This window comes from Equus caballus, chromosome 18 (genome assembly GCF_041296265.1).
Source record: "Equus caballus isolate H_3958 breed thoroughbred chromosome 18, TB-T2T, whole genome shotgun sequence".
NCBI lineage: Eukaryota > Metazoa > Chordata > Mammalia > Perissodactyla > Equidae > Equus > Equus caballus.
In genome coordinates this window covers 51539531-51555683 of record NC_091701.1, presented here as the reverse complement: position 1 = coordinate 51555683, position 16153 = coordinate 51539531, and the positions used below count along the sequence as shown (strand labels likewise).

Here is a 16153-nt window from a genome sequence, read left to right as displayed (position 1 = left end):
GCTGCCATAACAAATTACCACAAACTTCATGGCTTAAAACAACAGAAATTTATTCTCTCACGCTTCTGAGGGCCAGAAGTCTGAAATCAAAGTGTCTGCAGGGCTGTACTCTCTCTGGAGCGCTCAGGGAGAATCTGTTCCTTGCCTCTTCCAGCTTCTGGTGGGTCCAGACGTTCCTTGGTTTGTAGCTACACAACTCTCATCTCTGCTTCCGTCTTCACATAGCCTTCTGCTCTCTGTGTCTTCTTCTCTTATAAGGACACTTGTCTTGGATTTAGGTCCCACCTGTGTAAGCCAGGATGATCTCCTCCCAAGACCCTTACTTACAGCTGTTAGGACCCCAGAAAATATGTGGTGGAGGCAGGTTGCCACTCCATGCATTTTGACCAACTCCCCTGACCGTTGGCTTATATGGCCACTAAGCTCTGATAGCTAGGACTTCTGGTCATTTAAATAAAGGGCATTTCATGTGGCATTGGTTCTAATGCTTCGCCCATGTAGGAGAAAACTAGCTAGTATTGAGAGGCTACAGGGGAACAGAATGCTGCATGCGCTGGTTGGGGAGGCAGGAAATCTGGGCTCTGGAATCAATCCTCTATTGATCCCCAAACTCGAAGGAACAGGATGCTGTTTTGTCCCTGTTTCTCTTCCACGCCATTTTATCTGATTAACCAGCAAGGAGGTCAGCGAGAGGCAATAACACCGACCCAATCCCTGGGTTTGGGCTCGGAATGCACAAAGGGAGTTTTTAAACACTTAGATTGTTTTGATTACTAAAGTAAATAATCTTACAGAAGTCTGGGAAATGGAAGGAAAAATTACTTTTAAGCCCACTAACCTATTCTATCTGTTTTTCATCTGCATATTTTTATAGTTGTAGTCATTTGAATGTAGTTTTAGAACCTACAATATATCATCATTTTCCTTGTTGTTATATAAAAAGACAAGTATTTTCATTTCCATCTTACACTTGCAGAAACTGAAGCTCAGGAGACTGACCTACTAAAGGCCCCAGAGTTAGTGATGAAGCCGAGGATGATAAAGTAATTGTAATTAATAATGCATGAAATGTTATAACAGTTTCCAGGTTCTATTTAGATATGCAGCTATTTCTAGTAGGTATTTGCATATCAACATCTGGTTACCTGTTGCTGCATAACAAACCAATCCCAAAACCTAGTGCCTTAAAACAATGACGGCATTTATTTTTCTCATGAATTTGTAATTCGAGCAGGGCTTGGCAAGGACGGATTATCTTTGCTTCCCTGTGGTGTCATCTGGGGTGGCTGGACACTGGAGGGTGGGACCATCTGAAAACTCTTACTCACAGGTTGCTGGTTGATGCTGGTTGTCAGCAGGGCCTTAGTTGAGGCTGGGGCCAGAACACCTACACATGGCTGCTCCACGGGGCTGCTTGGCTTCCTCCCACAATGGTGGCTGGCTTCCAAAGGCAAACACCCCAAGAGAAAAGAAACGAGGCAAAAGCTGCCTCCTCTTTTGTGATCTCATCTGAGAGATCATACAGGATGGCTTCTGCCACTTTCTGCTTGTTAGAAGCAAGTTATTGAGCCCAGCCACTATTCAAGAGAAGGGGAATTAGGCTCCACCTTTTGCTGAGAAGAATTTCAAGTAACTTGTGGACAAGTTTTAAGACTATCACAATTACCCCACTGGACATAAATTCTTTACATTTTCCCCTACATGTAACATATACTTACTCCCCTCTCTCTAGACCCCTTAAACTTTGTATCTACTATAGCCTCAGGCTTGAGGTCCATGATCTGGACATGTAAATCAGGTCCAGGAGCAGCTGAGGCCCCTTGGATACTGTTCCCGAGTGCAGCCCCTCTCAATCTGAAGACCTGTGAACCAAGAGACAAGCCATCTTCCCACCACCCCCAAAATACAGAGGTAGGACAACTACAGAATAACCACTATAAACCCTTCTGTTAAAAATGGGGGAAAACAGGAGGCACACAGCACTCACTGGTACACAGCAGTTCTGAAGTCCACCTGAGCATGTGTTGCTAGTTCCTTGATTAGGATTCAGTCCTACCACCTGGATGTTGTTCAGCATAGCTTTTGGCTCCACCCACTGGGCTCTTGGTTCCACCCTTTGAGTCATTCTTCTTTCTCCACTAAAAGTAGCCCATCTTTGCAGCTGAGTAGTTCTCTCAGGCTGCTTCCTGTCCTTACAAGTCTGGGAAGCCAAAGGCCTGAGTATACCATTCAGTCTAAGCTGATTATAATTCTTTAAAAAAACTTAGGCTTCTTATGAATCAATTCATAACCAACTCCATTAGGCAAAAGCCACACCCACAAATCTCGGGTAGCTCTTCTCTAGCTTAGACTCTCCAAAGCTGCTGTGTGATAACATCCTTACAATTTGTAGGCCTTTCGTATGCTGGGTGGGGTCTAAGAAGCAACACCTTAAAACTTGCCGAGGTCTTAAAAAGAATTGTATGGTCACACCCCTGGCTTCACCTTTGGACCGTGTTTTCCTGACACCGCTCTGGATTTGATCTTCACCTGGAAGTCATTTCTTTTGCCATGTGGAGAGGTGAGGAAGGAGAAATCATTTTCAAACCCAGCATTCCTGGCTCCTATATATTTAATGGTTCTTTCTTTAGCTTACCCTTTTCCTCTTGCGTTTTACTATGGTCAGTGAGAATAACCAGGCAGCACCTTCAGTGCTCTTCCTGAAAATCTCCTTAGATAGGTCATTCAGTTAATTTGGCATATTTTCCATCTTCCATGTTACCACAGCAGACAGTGCTAACCTTTCTCCCCATATGTGACAACTCCCAATAACATTCTCCTCACTTTCTTGTCAACCCTTATCAATAACTTCTTGAAGAACCATGAAGCTTCCACTAACAGTCTCTGGAAGACACTCCCAAATTCTGCCTGCTGCCCAGTCCTGAAGTCATTGCTACATGTTTTTGGCTTTTGTTATGGTTATCTGTGGCTGCAAACAAATCATTCCAAAACTTAATGGCTTAAAACAATAATAACATCTATTTGCTCATTAATCTACAATTTTGGAAGAACTCGGAGGATACAGTATGTCTCTGCTTTACTCAGTGTCAGCTGAGGTGGCTTGAAGATTGGGGGCTCGAATAATCTGAAAACTCACTCACACGTCTGGTGGCTGATGTTGGCTGTCAGCTGGGAGCTCATCTGGCACTGTTTTTGGAATCCTACATGTGACACTTCCATGTGGCGCCTTGGCTTTTTCACCAAATGGTGAGGTGGTTGGGTTCCAAGAGCAAGCCTTCCAAGAGAGAAAGCCAGGGGGAACCTAGTCTCAGAAGTCACATAGTATGATTTCTGCCACATTCTGTTCTTTAAAAGTGAGTCACTAAGTCTGGCCCATATTTAAGGAGAGGAGAATTGTACTCCACCTTTGAAGGGAAGAATATCAAAGAATTAGAGGACCAGTTTTAAAACCATGGAGAGTGACGTCAGCAACATGACAGAGTGAGCTGTTCCCTTTACCTCTTGGCTTTTGAACTACAACTAAATGGACGTTCATTGATCAACAGAGGATACCCACACAGCACAACAGGATGCCTGAGAGACCTGTACAGCTATACATCTGAAGGTGGATGGACTATCCCTGGGGAGGTGGCGGAGATAGGTGAGCCCTCTCTGAACCCCCAGCAGCCCTGTGCATGCGTGCGACTCCTCTCCCAGCTGGAGTGCCCATAGTACTGCTGCAGCCCTGAGGGTGGGAGGATGCATGAGCATGACTGCAGGAACAGGTGATGGAAGCCCGGAGCCCCCACGTGATTGCTTTCCTGCCTGGTGGGAGAGCTCACAGTGCTGCCATGGTCCCAGGGAGTGGCCCAGGCTCTAACCCAGTGGAGAGGCCCTGCCCACCAAGCACAAGGGCTGGTGAGACCTAGGTAAAGGCAGCAGTGGATCTGTGCACCCAGGAAAATGACTTCCCAGCTACTGTGAGTGCCTATAGTACCACTGCAGCCTCAAAGGTGGGAGCGCACCTTGGTGGGACTGTAGGAGCAGGCAGCGGCGGCTTTGAGCCCCTTTATGATCACTTTCCCATTCAGTGGGAGAGCCTAAAGTTCTGCTGTGGTCCCAAGGAACAAGCCAGGCTCAGGCAGGCACAGCTGCCAGGAATCATAGGGGATTCAGAATACACAGCTCCTGTCTGTCCCCAGTAGTGGCAGTGGAATCTGCAACCACATATTATCACTATGCAAAGGCACAAATCCACCCCATCAAATAGTATGAAAAGGTATATTAATACTCCAGACCAGAAGGAAGAAGACAAACATCCAGAAATCAACCCTGAAGATACAGAAATTTACAATCTAAATGACAGAAAATTCAAAATAGCTATCATAAAAAAACTTAATGAGTTACAAGAAAACTCAGAAAGACAGTTCAATGAAATCAGGAATAGAATTAATGAACAGAGGGAATTCTTCAAAAAGAGATTGAAACTATAAAGAAAAACCAATCAGAAATGTTGGAGATGGACAACACAGAGAAATATCTGGAGTCCTTAAATAATAGAGCTGATGTTATGGAGGAAAGAATTAGCAAATTAGAGCACAGAAATATAAAAATGCTTCAGATGGGGGAGGAGAGAGAACTAAGACTAAAAAGAAACGAAGAAATTCTCTAAGAAATATCTGATTCAATTAGGAAATGCAACATAAGAATTATAGGTGTTCAAGAGGGAGAAGAGAGGCAAAAAGGAGCAGAGAGCTTGTTCAAAGAAATAATAGCTGAGAATTTCCCAAACCTGGGGAAGGAACTGGAATTACTTGTAAAGGAAGAAGCTAATAGAACTCCTAATTACATCAATGTAAAAATACCTTCTCCAAGGCGTATAGTAGTAAATCTGGCAAAAGTCAATTACACAGGAAAAATATTAAGGGCAGCAAGGCAGAAGAAAATAATCTACAGAGAAACCACTATTAGGCTTTCAGTGGATTTCTCAGCAGAAACCTTACAGGCTAGGAGAGAGTGAAATAATATATTCAAAATTCTGAAAGACAAAACTTTCAGCCAAGAATGCTCTATCCAGTGAAAATATCCTTCAGATATGATGGAGAAATAAAAACTTTCCCAGATAAACAAAAGCTGAGGGAGTTCATTGCCACAAGACTCCCCCTACAAGAAATGATCAGGAAGGCCCTCACACCTGGAAAAAAGAGAAAGGGTTTACAAAGCCTTGAACAAGGAGATAAATAGGCAGACAAAATCAGAAAATTGCAACTCTCTATCAAAACAGGTTAGCAGACACTTAGTTATAACATTAAAGATAAAGGGAAGGAGGGACTGGCCTAGTGGCATAGAGTTAAGTGCACACACTCCACTTCAGCAGCATGGGGTTCACAGGTTCAGATCCCAGGCAGGAACCTATACACTGCTCATGAAGCCATGCTGTGGCAGTGTCCCACATACAAAACAGAGGAAGATTGCCACAGCTGTTAGCTCAGGGACAGACTTTCTCAAGCAAAAAGAAGAAGTTTGTCAATGGATGAAGGCTCAGGGCCAATCTTCCTCACCCCCTCAAAAAAAGATAAAGGGAAGAAAAACATCAAGAATAAATATAATCACTTAATTTTAACCACAAACTCATAACACAAAATGGAATAAGTTGTGACAACAATAACTTAGATGGGGAAGAGGAAAGGGATGGAGTCTGCTTAGATTGAGAAAATAAGAGGCTATTAGAAAATTATCTCATCTATGTGATCTTTTGTACAAACCTCGTGGTAACCACTAAACAAAAAATTAGAACAAAGACACAAATGATAAATAAAGAGAAAATTAAGAAAACCATCATAGAGAGTCACCAAACTGAATTAGCAGTCTAAAATACATGAGACAAGAAACAAGGAAAATACAGAACAACTGGGAAACAAGTGATAAAATGGCAGCATTAAGCCCTCATATATCAGTAACCACTCTAAATGTAAATGGATTGAATTCTCTAATTGAAAGACACACAGTGGGTGCTGGCTCAGGGGCATAGTGATTAACTTTGCGTGCTCTGCTTTGGTGGCTCAGGGTTCTCAGGCTCAGATCCGAGGCACAAACATACACACCACTCATCAAGCCATGCTGTGGCAGATCCCACATACAGAATAGAGGAAGACTGGCACAGATGTTAGCTCAGGGACAATCTTCCTCACCAAAAAAAAAAAAAAAAAGATGGAGTAGCTGGATGGATTAAAAAACAAGACCCCACAATATGCTGCCTCCATGAAACACATCTCAGCTCTAAAGACAAACACAGGATTATAGTGAAGGGATGGAAGATGATACTCCAAACTAACGGCAAACAAAAGATAGCAGGTGCTGCTGTACTTATATCAGACAAAGTAGGCCTCAAGATAAAAAAAAAAAGGCAATGAGAGACAAAGAGAGACAGTATATGATGATAAAAGGGACACTTCACCAAGAGGACATAACACTTATAAATACATATACACCTAACACAGGAGCACCAAAGTACATAAAGCAACTATTAATTGACCTAATAGAGGATATTAACAGCAACACAATAATAGTAGGGGACCTTAACATCCTATTTACATCAATGGATAGATCATCCAGACAGAAAATCAACAAGGAAATAGTGGAACTAAATGAAAAACTAGAACAGATGGAGTTAATAGATATATAGAACATTCCATCCAAAATCAGCAGAATACACATTCTTCTCAAGTGCACGTGGAACATTCTCAAAGATAGACCATATGTTGGGAAATAAGGCAAATCTCAATATATTTATGAAGACTGAAATCATATCAAGCATCTTTTCTGATCATAATGATATGAAACTAGAAATAAACTACAAGAAAAATGTTGGGAAAGTGACAAATATGTGGAGACTAAACAACATGTTACTGAACAACCAATGGATCATTGAAGAAATAAAAGGAGAAATCAAAAAATATCTGGAGACAAATGAAGATAAAAATACACCATACCAAATCATATGGGATGCAGCAAAAGCAGTCCTAAGAAGGAAATTCATAGCAATACAGGCCCACCTTAACAAATACGAAAAATCTCAAATGAGCAACCTTAAAATACACCTAAGAGAACTAGAAAAAGAAGAACAAAGCCCAGAGTCAGCAGAAGGAGGGAAATAATAAAAATTACAGCAGAAATAGATGAAATTGAAACCAAAAAAAAAAAACCAGTTGAAAGGATCAATGAAACTAAGAGTTGGTTCTTTGAGAAGATAAACAAAATTGACAAATCGTTAGCCAGACTCACTAAGAAAAAACGAGAGAAGGCTCAAATAAATAAAATTAGTAGTGAAAGAGGAAAAATTACAATGGATACCACAGAAATACAAAGGATTATAGCAAATATTATGAAAAACTATATGCCAAGAAATTGGGCAATCTAGAAGAAATAGATAAATTCTTAGACTGATACAATCTCCCAAAGCTGAATCAAAAAGAAATACAGAATCTGAATAGATCAATCACAAGTAAAGAGACTGAAACAGTAATCAAAAACCTCCTGAAAAATAAAAGTCCAGGCACAGATGGTGAGAAGCCTACCCAGATGGCAGAGAATTCTACCAAACAATCAAAGAAGATTTAATATCTATCCTTCTCAAATTATTCCAAAAAATTGAAGAAGTTGGAACACTTCCTAACACATTTTATGAGGCCAACATCACCCTGATCCCAAAGCCAGACAAGGACAACACAAAGAAGGGAAATTACAGGCCAATATTGCTGATGAACATAGATGCAAAAATCCTCAAAAAATTATTGGCAAACCGAATATAGTAATACATTAAAAGGATCATACACCACGATCAAGTGGGATTTATACCAGGGATTCAGGGATGGTTCAACATCCACAAATCAATCAATGTGACACACCACATTAACAAACAAGGAACAAAAATCACATGATCATCTCAACAGATGCAGAGAAAGCATTTGACAAGATCCAACATCAATTTAGGATAAAAATTCTCAATAAAATGGGTACAGAAGGAAAGTACCTCAACATCATAAGGACCATATATGACAAACCCACTGCCAATATCATACTCAATGGGGGAAAACTGAAAGCCATCCCTCTGAGAAGAGGAACAAGACAAGGGTGCCCACTCTCACCACTCTTATTGAACATAGTACTGGAGGTTTTGGCCAGAGTAATTAGACAAGAAAAAGAAATAAAAGGTATCCAAATGGGCAAGGAAGAAGTGAAACTCTCACTGTTTGCAGATGACATGATTATATATATAGAAAACTCTAAAGAACCCATTGGAAAACTATTAGAAATAATCAACAACTATAGCAAAGTTGCAGTGGACAAAATCAACTTATAAAAATCAGTTGCACTTCTACACTCTAATAATGAACTAACAGAAAGAAAACTCAAGAATATAATGCCATTTACAACCACAACAAAAAGAACAAAATATCTAGGAATAAATTTAACTAAGGAGATGAGAGACCTATACAGTGAAAATTATAAGACATTATTGAAAGAAATTCATGATGACATAAAGAAATAGAAAGATATTCCATGCACATGGATTGGAAGAATAAACATAGGTTAAAATGCCCATACTACCTAAAGCAAGCTACAGATTCAATGCAATCCCAATCAGAATTCCAATGACATTCTTCACAGAAATAGAACAAAGAATCCTAAAATTCCTATGTGGCACAAAAGACTGCAAATAGCTAAAGCAATCCTGAGAAAAAAAATAAAGCTGGAGGCATCACAATTCCTGACTTCAAAATATATTACAAAGTTATAGTATAAAACAGTATGGTACTAGTACAAAAACAGACACAGGGATCAATAGAACAGAATTGCAAGCCCAGAAATAAAACCACACATCTATGGACAGCTGATCTTCAACAAAGGAGCTAAGAACATACAAGGGAAGTCTCTTCAACAAATGGTGTCAGGAAATCTGGACAGCCACATGCAAAAGAGTGAAAGTAGATCATTATCTTTCACCATATACAAAATTTAATTCAAAATGGATTAAATACTTGAAGGTAAGACGTGAAACCATAAAGCTTCTAGAAGAAAATACAGGCAGTACACTCTTTGACATTGGTCTTAGAAAGATCTTTTTGAATACCACGTCTACTCAGGCAAGGGCAACAAAAGAAAAAATAAACAAATAGGACTTCATCAGACTAAAGAGCTTCTGGAAGGCAAAGGAAATCATGAACAAAATGAAAAGACAACTCACCAACTGGGAGAAAATATTTGCAAATCATATATCTGACAAGGGGTTAATCTCCAAAATATATAAAGAACTCATACAACTCAACAACAAAAAAACAAACAACCTGATCAAAAAATGGGCAGAGGATATGAACAGACATTTTTCCAAAGAAGATATACAGATGGCCACTAGGCAGATGAAAAGATATCCAACATCACTAATCATCAGGGAAATGCAAATCAAAACTACAATGAGATATCACCTTACACCTGTTAGAATGGCTATAATCACCAAGACAAAAAATAACAAATGTTAGAGAGGATGTGGAGAAAACAGAACCCTCATACTCTGATGGTGGGAATGCAAACTGGTGCAGCAACTATGGAAAACAGTATGGAGATTTCTCAAAAAATTAAAAATAGAAATACCATACCACCCAGTTATTCCACTACTGGGTATTTATCCAAAGAATTTGAAATCAACAATTCAAAGAGACTTATGTACCCCTACATTCATCGCAGCATTATTCACAATAGCCGAGACACAGAAGCAACCTAAGTGCCCACCAACTGATGAATGGATAAAGAAGATGTGATGTGACACACAATGGAATACTAGTCAGCCATAAAAAAGGCAAAATCATCCCATTTGCAACAACATGGATGGACCTTGAGGGTATTATACTAAGCATAATAAGCCAGACAGAGAAAGACAAACACAGTATGACTTCACTCATATGTGGAAGATAACAAACACATGGATGAAAAGAGCAGATTATTGGTTACCAGAGGGGAAGTGGGTTGGGGGTGCACATAAGGGGTAAAGGGGCACATATATGGTGACTGACAAATAATAATGTACAACTGGAATTTCACAATGTTGTAAAAGATTGTGACCTCAATAAAATAAAATAAAAAATTAGGGGCCAGCCCCATGGCCAAGCGGTTAAGTTCGCATGCTCCACTTTGATGGCCCAGGGTTTCACCAGTTTGGATCCTGGGCATAGACCTAGCACTGCTCATCAAGCCATGCTGAGGCGGCATCCCACATAGCAGAATTAGAAGGACCTACAACTAGAATATACAACTATGGACTTGGGGGCTTTGGGGAGAAGAAGAAGAAGAGAAAGAAAAAAAAGATTGGCAATAGATCTTAGCTCAGGGCCAATCTTCAAAAAAAATTTTTTTTTTTTAATCACTGATAAAAAGATACTCTTAGCTCCATTTTAGGGATGCAGAAGCTGTACTTTAGAGAGACTGACCTGCTGAAGGTCTTACAATTAGTAAGTGATAAGGCTTTGGACCATAAAGTATACTTTACATATTTAAATATATAATATGTAACATACAACTCATAAAGCATTACAATGCTACAACATTTTCCTTAGGAAAGCAGAGTTGTAGACGTGTGAAGGAGAGAGAGGTAAGGGCAGAAGTTTTCTGCTAGGTCTTTGCACACACAAAATACTCTAGTAATGTTAGAACATATACAGAGCACTTGTCCATGCATGTAATATCTGCCAAAATCTTCAAATGGCACATTTCTGGATGCCAAAGAGTAAACATTAATATGATCTTAATTGAACTTTCCTATCTTCTTAACACAAGTAAGAGAACCCATCAGCCATATGGGTTATGAAAATAATAAAGGAACTTTATTATTTTTTTGTATAAAGAAAATGAGTTTATTTTGCCATTAATGTTCATTTAATAACTCAAACTGTCATAATGGCCAGAAGTATCTTCAGTTGTGACAAAGCAGCTAACCAGGTTCTTTATTTCTATCAAGCACCCTCTAGTTTGACATACAATGCACGTTTACCTTATTAGCCTCATATTTAGCTAAGATAACTGAGCACAGGGGAGCTCTTTAAATAAAATGACATTTGGCTGTCTGGGCTCTCATAAAGAATGTGTTCACCAACTTTTGCCCAAAGGTATTTTTGATCTCATAGTTAGATTTCTGATTAGTAGTCAATCTTCCTTAATGAATACCTTGTATTTCTTTTCCTTAGATTTATCTGTGCCTGCGTGTGTATGTCTTTGAATGTGAGTGCATGTCCTGTGTGCTTATGTTCCAACTAGTTTGTTTTCCAGTTGCTTATTGGTTTAAATAATTGGTTTATTACTGATAGCTTTTTGAATTTTCTTGGTAAGCACATTGTTGTGCAATGAGGAAAAGAAGCAATTGCCCAAAATTGTTGTGCAATGAGGAAAAACAATCAAAATGCTAAAACCAAAACAGACTGCTGTGCCCAGCAGCGTATCTAAATATCTTCGGAGAAGTATAAAAATAACTTTGCCTAACCCTATTGTGTCCTTTATGGTCGTGCACAGTCTGTGGAGCTTTTCTGGAACAATACACCAGTCTTTATTGATTTTGGCTCATGTTCCCCATATTCATCAAAACCTATGATCTTAACCATTATGTACAGTATTAGATCTTCAAGAACAAAGATGTTTAGCTTAATCGCTCCCTCTCTTGCAGTGACAGCAAACACATAAACATTGTTCAGCACAGATTGTTATTGCCTGAAAAGAATAATGAATGCTGTGCATTGTACAATGAGGAAAATAAGGTGTTGAGATTATTGTGCTTGGGAATTTACCACCACGATCTGTGATTTTCCCCATTGCTTTTGCTCAGGGTTTCTCCCCTTTGCCCCCTGCCCCCAAGCTCTTCTGAGTCGGGTGGATTCCACTTTGGTCCGTCTCTAACTCTTTACTCAGTTTATCTCTTATCCTAGATTCGTCTCTTTTGTCAACCTTACAAAGCCTCTCCTTTCCGGAGCCTTCATTATCTAGATTACAAAAGGTTTACTCTACTCTTTTTTTTCTTTTAAATTTTTTTTTTCTTCTTCTCCCCAAAGTCCCCCAGTACATAGTTGTATATTTTAGTTGTGGCACATGGGACACCGCCTCAGCATGGCTTGATGAGCAGTGCCATGTCCTTGCCCAGAATCTGAACCAGTGAAACCCTGGGCCGCCGAAGCGGAGCGCACGAACTTAACCACTCAGCTGTGGGGCCAGCACCGGTTTATTCTACTCTTAAGCTTTGAGAATTCTGGATAATTCTGTGCTGAAGGACAGAAATGATGGTATATATTAAATTGGATGCAAGTCTGTAAAATAACATAGACTCATAGCATTCTATCATGAGCCTAGGGCAGTACCTATGAACAGTGCCTATGGACACAGGAGTGCCTCAAAAATTGAACTGGCGAGTGAATAAGAAAGGGCCTGTTTTTGTAGAGGATAGAGAGTGACTTGTCCAAGGCTACATTCCTGACCATCGTAGAGTTCTTAAAGAATCCGGATCTTCCTGTCTTATCCAGTTCTTACCATTCTACGTGGCCCAGTTTCCAGTAATTTGCATCACCTTTGGAAGACTTGTGAATGTTTCTGCCTCTGGGGATCTGGGGACCAACAGCGCGGCAAAGCAAGTGGTTTCTCAGGCCAGTCGGTGTCTGATCAAGTTGGGCTCTTGGCAAATGCTTTGGTTCCTCTTTCCTGGTGTTAAGAAAGCATTTATTTTGGTTTTAAAATATTGTCTTTGATTTCTTATTAAATTTGACTAAACAAAGATTTGGATGATGTCAACCAGGCAGATGGATTTCTGATAATACATGTTTTTTAAGTGCTTGTAATGTTTTCCTCAGTATAAAAGTAATACGTGTTAATTACAGGAAATCCAAAAAAACAGAAAGAGGGAAATTTAAAATCCCCATTGTTCTACTCTACCCCAAAGACAACCATTATTAACTAATTAACCAATTGGCATGTATGCTTTCAGTTGCGTATATATGCACATATATGCATGCACATTCACATTTATACATTGTTTTATATACGTTTACTTTACTTAATATTTTATGAACATCTTTCCATATTGTGAAATACTCATCTACAACACAATTTTTGACGACATAATTTTTTTGCAGTATGACATTGTATTTATCCATTCTCTATTGGACACTGTTTCCAAAGACAAGAAATCTTTAAAGATGACTTGCCATTCAGATCGCCACTGTAGTAGTGATTCTCAGTCTCCACTTTCATCCCGCTTGCAATCCCGTGCTCTGGAAATAAGAGAGAGAGAGTGACAGTGTGCATTGGGCTGCCCCTGGGAGCGAGCATCCGCTAGAGCTCCAAAGGAAAACGGAACCTGACCGCCTGATCGTCAGGGCCCCTCTCCTAGTTCTCCGTAAGGAAGAATAAGGATTTTCACAACCTGCAGGTCTTGTGAGTTTCCTTCTTGAAATCAATCAAGTATTTGTAGTTGGGAATGTCGGGAATCTGGGAATTGGGCAGGGGACGAGGAGAACAACTTTACAGATTTAATATAATTTTCGAGATTGGATATAGAATTTTTAAAAAGTGTTTTTAATGAGGCAAAGAAACATGTATCCAGTTTTTCATGCTGATTTAAACTGGCAAACTGCATGTTAGGGAGGGATGGGTGTGTGTGTGTGTGTGTGAGAGAGACAGACAGACAGACAGATAGACAGACAGACAGAGATAGAGAGAATGGGAGTGGAAGGCTAGGTAAGAAAGAGATGATTTTTCTATCCCATGGGACCTGAATCATAATCACCACACACTCTTGCACACACTTGAGCTACGTTTGTACTTTTGCACCCTCTTGGGTAAACAAAGTCACACTTACAAGTTGTCACTATTCCCCTTGCCTCTGCTCTCCTTCACTTTCCTTCCTTCACTGAGTGTTCCAGGTGAGTTCACTGGGCCCAGAATCTTCCACAGTCTGCTCCAAGACCACCTAGCTAGAGATATGAGGGAAACATGAACTCTGATAGAAGAGGAGGGGAGCTGGATGAGTCTGGGAAGGGCAAGGATGCTTCCAGCTCTCTCTGCCTTCACCCCAGCTGGGCCGCAGTCAGGGAGGAAAGAGGTCTCAGTGTCCCCAGGACCACGACCTGCCTGTTTGTGCCACAGCTGAGCTGGGGGCTGTCCTCTGGAGTTCATCCAGTCCAACTTCAGAGTCCCTTCAGCCCCTGAGCTACAGAATAGGGGCCTATCCAAGAAATCGCCTCAGAATCTTAACTTTAGAGGAACCTCAGACCTTATCCCATTCAACATTTATCCAATGCTTACATTTTTCCTTTTCACCTTCATTCTCAACAAGGAAATTGGTGACAAGTCTCAGTCTAGTTTCAATGTGATAGATTCATACCAATTGATATAAGTACATATAAAATATTTATTTGGGCTAGACTTCAGAATAATCTGCTGTAACATTAACCAAACGGAGGAGCTGCTTACGCGAGATTCTGATCCCGAGGCTGACGACCGGATAGCCTTCCGGTTGAAACAGATATCCTTCCGGTTGAAACATACACTCCGCCCCCCCCCCCCCCCCCCAGCCTGGAAAGCTCCCAGTTATGTAGCAGTAGAGAATGAACCAATCAAAGACTGCCAAAGGGACTTCAGAGTCAATCAGAAAGCCTCCCCCACTTCCAGGACTCCCACCCTGATAGAACACTCGGCAATCAAAGACTGGCGTAAGACTTCCTCCTTTCACTCTATGACCCTCACTCTCCTTTCACATACCTTCAAGTCCCTACCAGAGGAAAGTGGTGGTAGCTGGCTCCCTCACTGTAGTAAGATCTGAATGAACAGGCTTTGGGTAATTTTATAGGAGTTCTTTGTCTTTTCGACAAAAAACGAGTATACTCTTATCCAGATTTGCCATATAGATGAGCATGTTGGGCTACCTCCAATATGAACAGAGGTTGGCAGATTGTGGGACCCAATACACTTCACTTCTCCAGCATCCTCTCCACCCAAATTTGCCTGTCCTCAAAATGGGTGGTCCCTCTGTGGTGAGTGAGGGGAGCCCTTTTCAGCTTGTGCTTCCTCCTCCTCTTTTGTAGCTCCCTAAAGCCTAACGTTCTCTAATTAAAGACTTATTCTCTGGGCTCCAAGAGTTCTTCATGTTCTTCATGCATCTGATTATCATGCAAGAAAGTCCACATCTCTCTAAAGAAGAGATATAAACCCAGGGGAGGCACATAGAGAAAAGTCATCTTAGGTCTTGTCTAAGAGGGCTACCTAAAAAGCTGAACAGACTGTCTGAAAGGAGAAATGCCTTAGATATCTCCAGATTTCTAAGGTGCTGGCTAAGGACAGAGTAACTGGCCAGCCGACTGGAAAAAATGTAAAGGGTAGAGAGACAGGCTAGCTGGTTGCTCAAATGGCGGGAGCAAACGGAGGCCGCTGCTGCACTAGGCTAGGCCTGTAGCTCCAGAGGCGTTTTTCCAGATAATGTGAATGGTTTCGATGAGAGAGAAATGGTAGGGTTAGGGCACTGAGAAACTAGGGAGGGGAGAGACTAGGAAAAAATGCCAGTGAGCCGGGAAAGGAGATTTAATTCAGTCTAGGGTCAAGCCAACAATCCCTACTGTCCAGCCACAGTGGGGCAGCTCCCGCCAGGTCTGCTGCCCCACACTGGTTCTCTTTTCCACCACTGACCCTCTCTCTTGCTATCGTACTCTGCCTATCTTGTTGATTAACCCTTCATAAACAGTCCACAAATATCTATCTGGTCCTGCCATAAGCCTGGAGGAGCAAATTCCAACTCCCCAACACTTAAAGAAATCAGGGAGGGAGCGCCAATGAGCAACAGGTACAGTCTGATAAGATGGACTAGTGGCAGGAACCCAGTTCTTTGAATGCCCTGAGGAGAAACACTCCACCCAGACCAAGGCAAGGTGGGACCAGGGGCAAAGGAGAAGCAGCAGGAGCCAGAGAGGGTTTTTCTAGGTGATGCCTGGTCTGGGTTTTATAGGAGGTGCTGAATTTAACAAGGTAGAGAAGGTACATGATATTTGGGTCTGTTTTACAAGATCCTGACCATCCTGTAAACTATTTGAGGGCAGAGATTGGTCCTAAGCCTAGCAGGGAACCACTACTTAGAGCAGTTAATTTGCTAAAC

General features: G+C 40.9%; 1 long non-coding RNA gene across 4 annotated transcripts; it reads right to left on the bottom strand.

Annotated features, from left to right (window-relative positions):
* Positions 1–2995: 2995 nt before the first annotated feature.
* Positions 2996–14531, bottom strand: LOC138918664 (uncharacterized). Of its 4 annotated transcripts, none has more exons than XR_011428268.1 (5): positions 14482–14519; positions 13868–13982; positions 13215–13280; positions 12544–12711; positions 2996–3274 (listed from the first exon to the last, which is right to left on the bottom strand). It is a non-coding gene; the product is annotated as an uncharacterized lncRNA (long non-coding RNA). The 4 variants fall into 4 exon arrangements; XR_011428270.1 differs by having other exon boundaries at positions 14314–14490; XR_011428267.1 differs by lacking the exon at positions 2996–3274 and having other exon boundaries at positions 12221–12711; positions 14482–14531.
* Positions 14532–16153: the final 1622 nt, after the last annotated feature.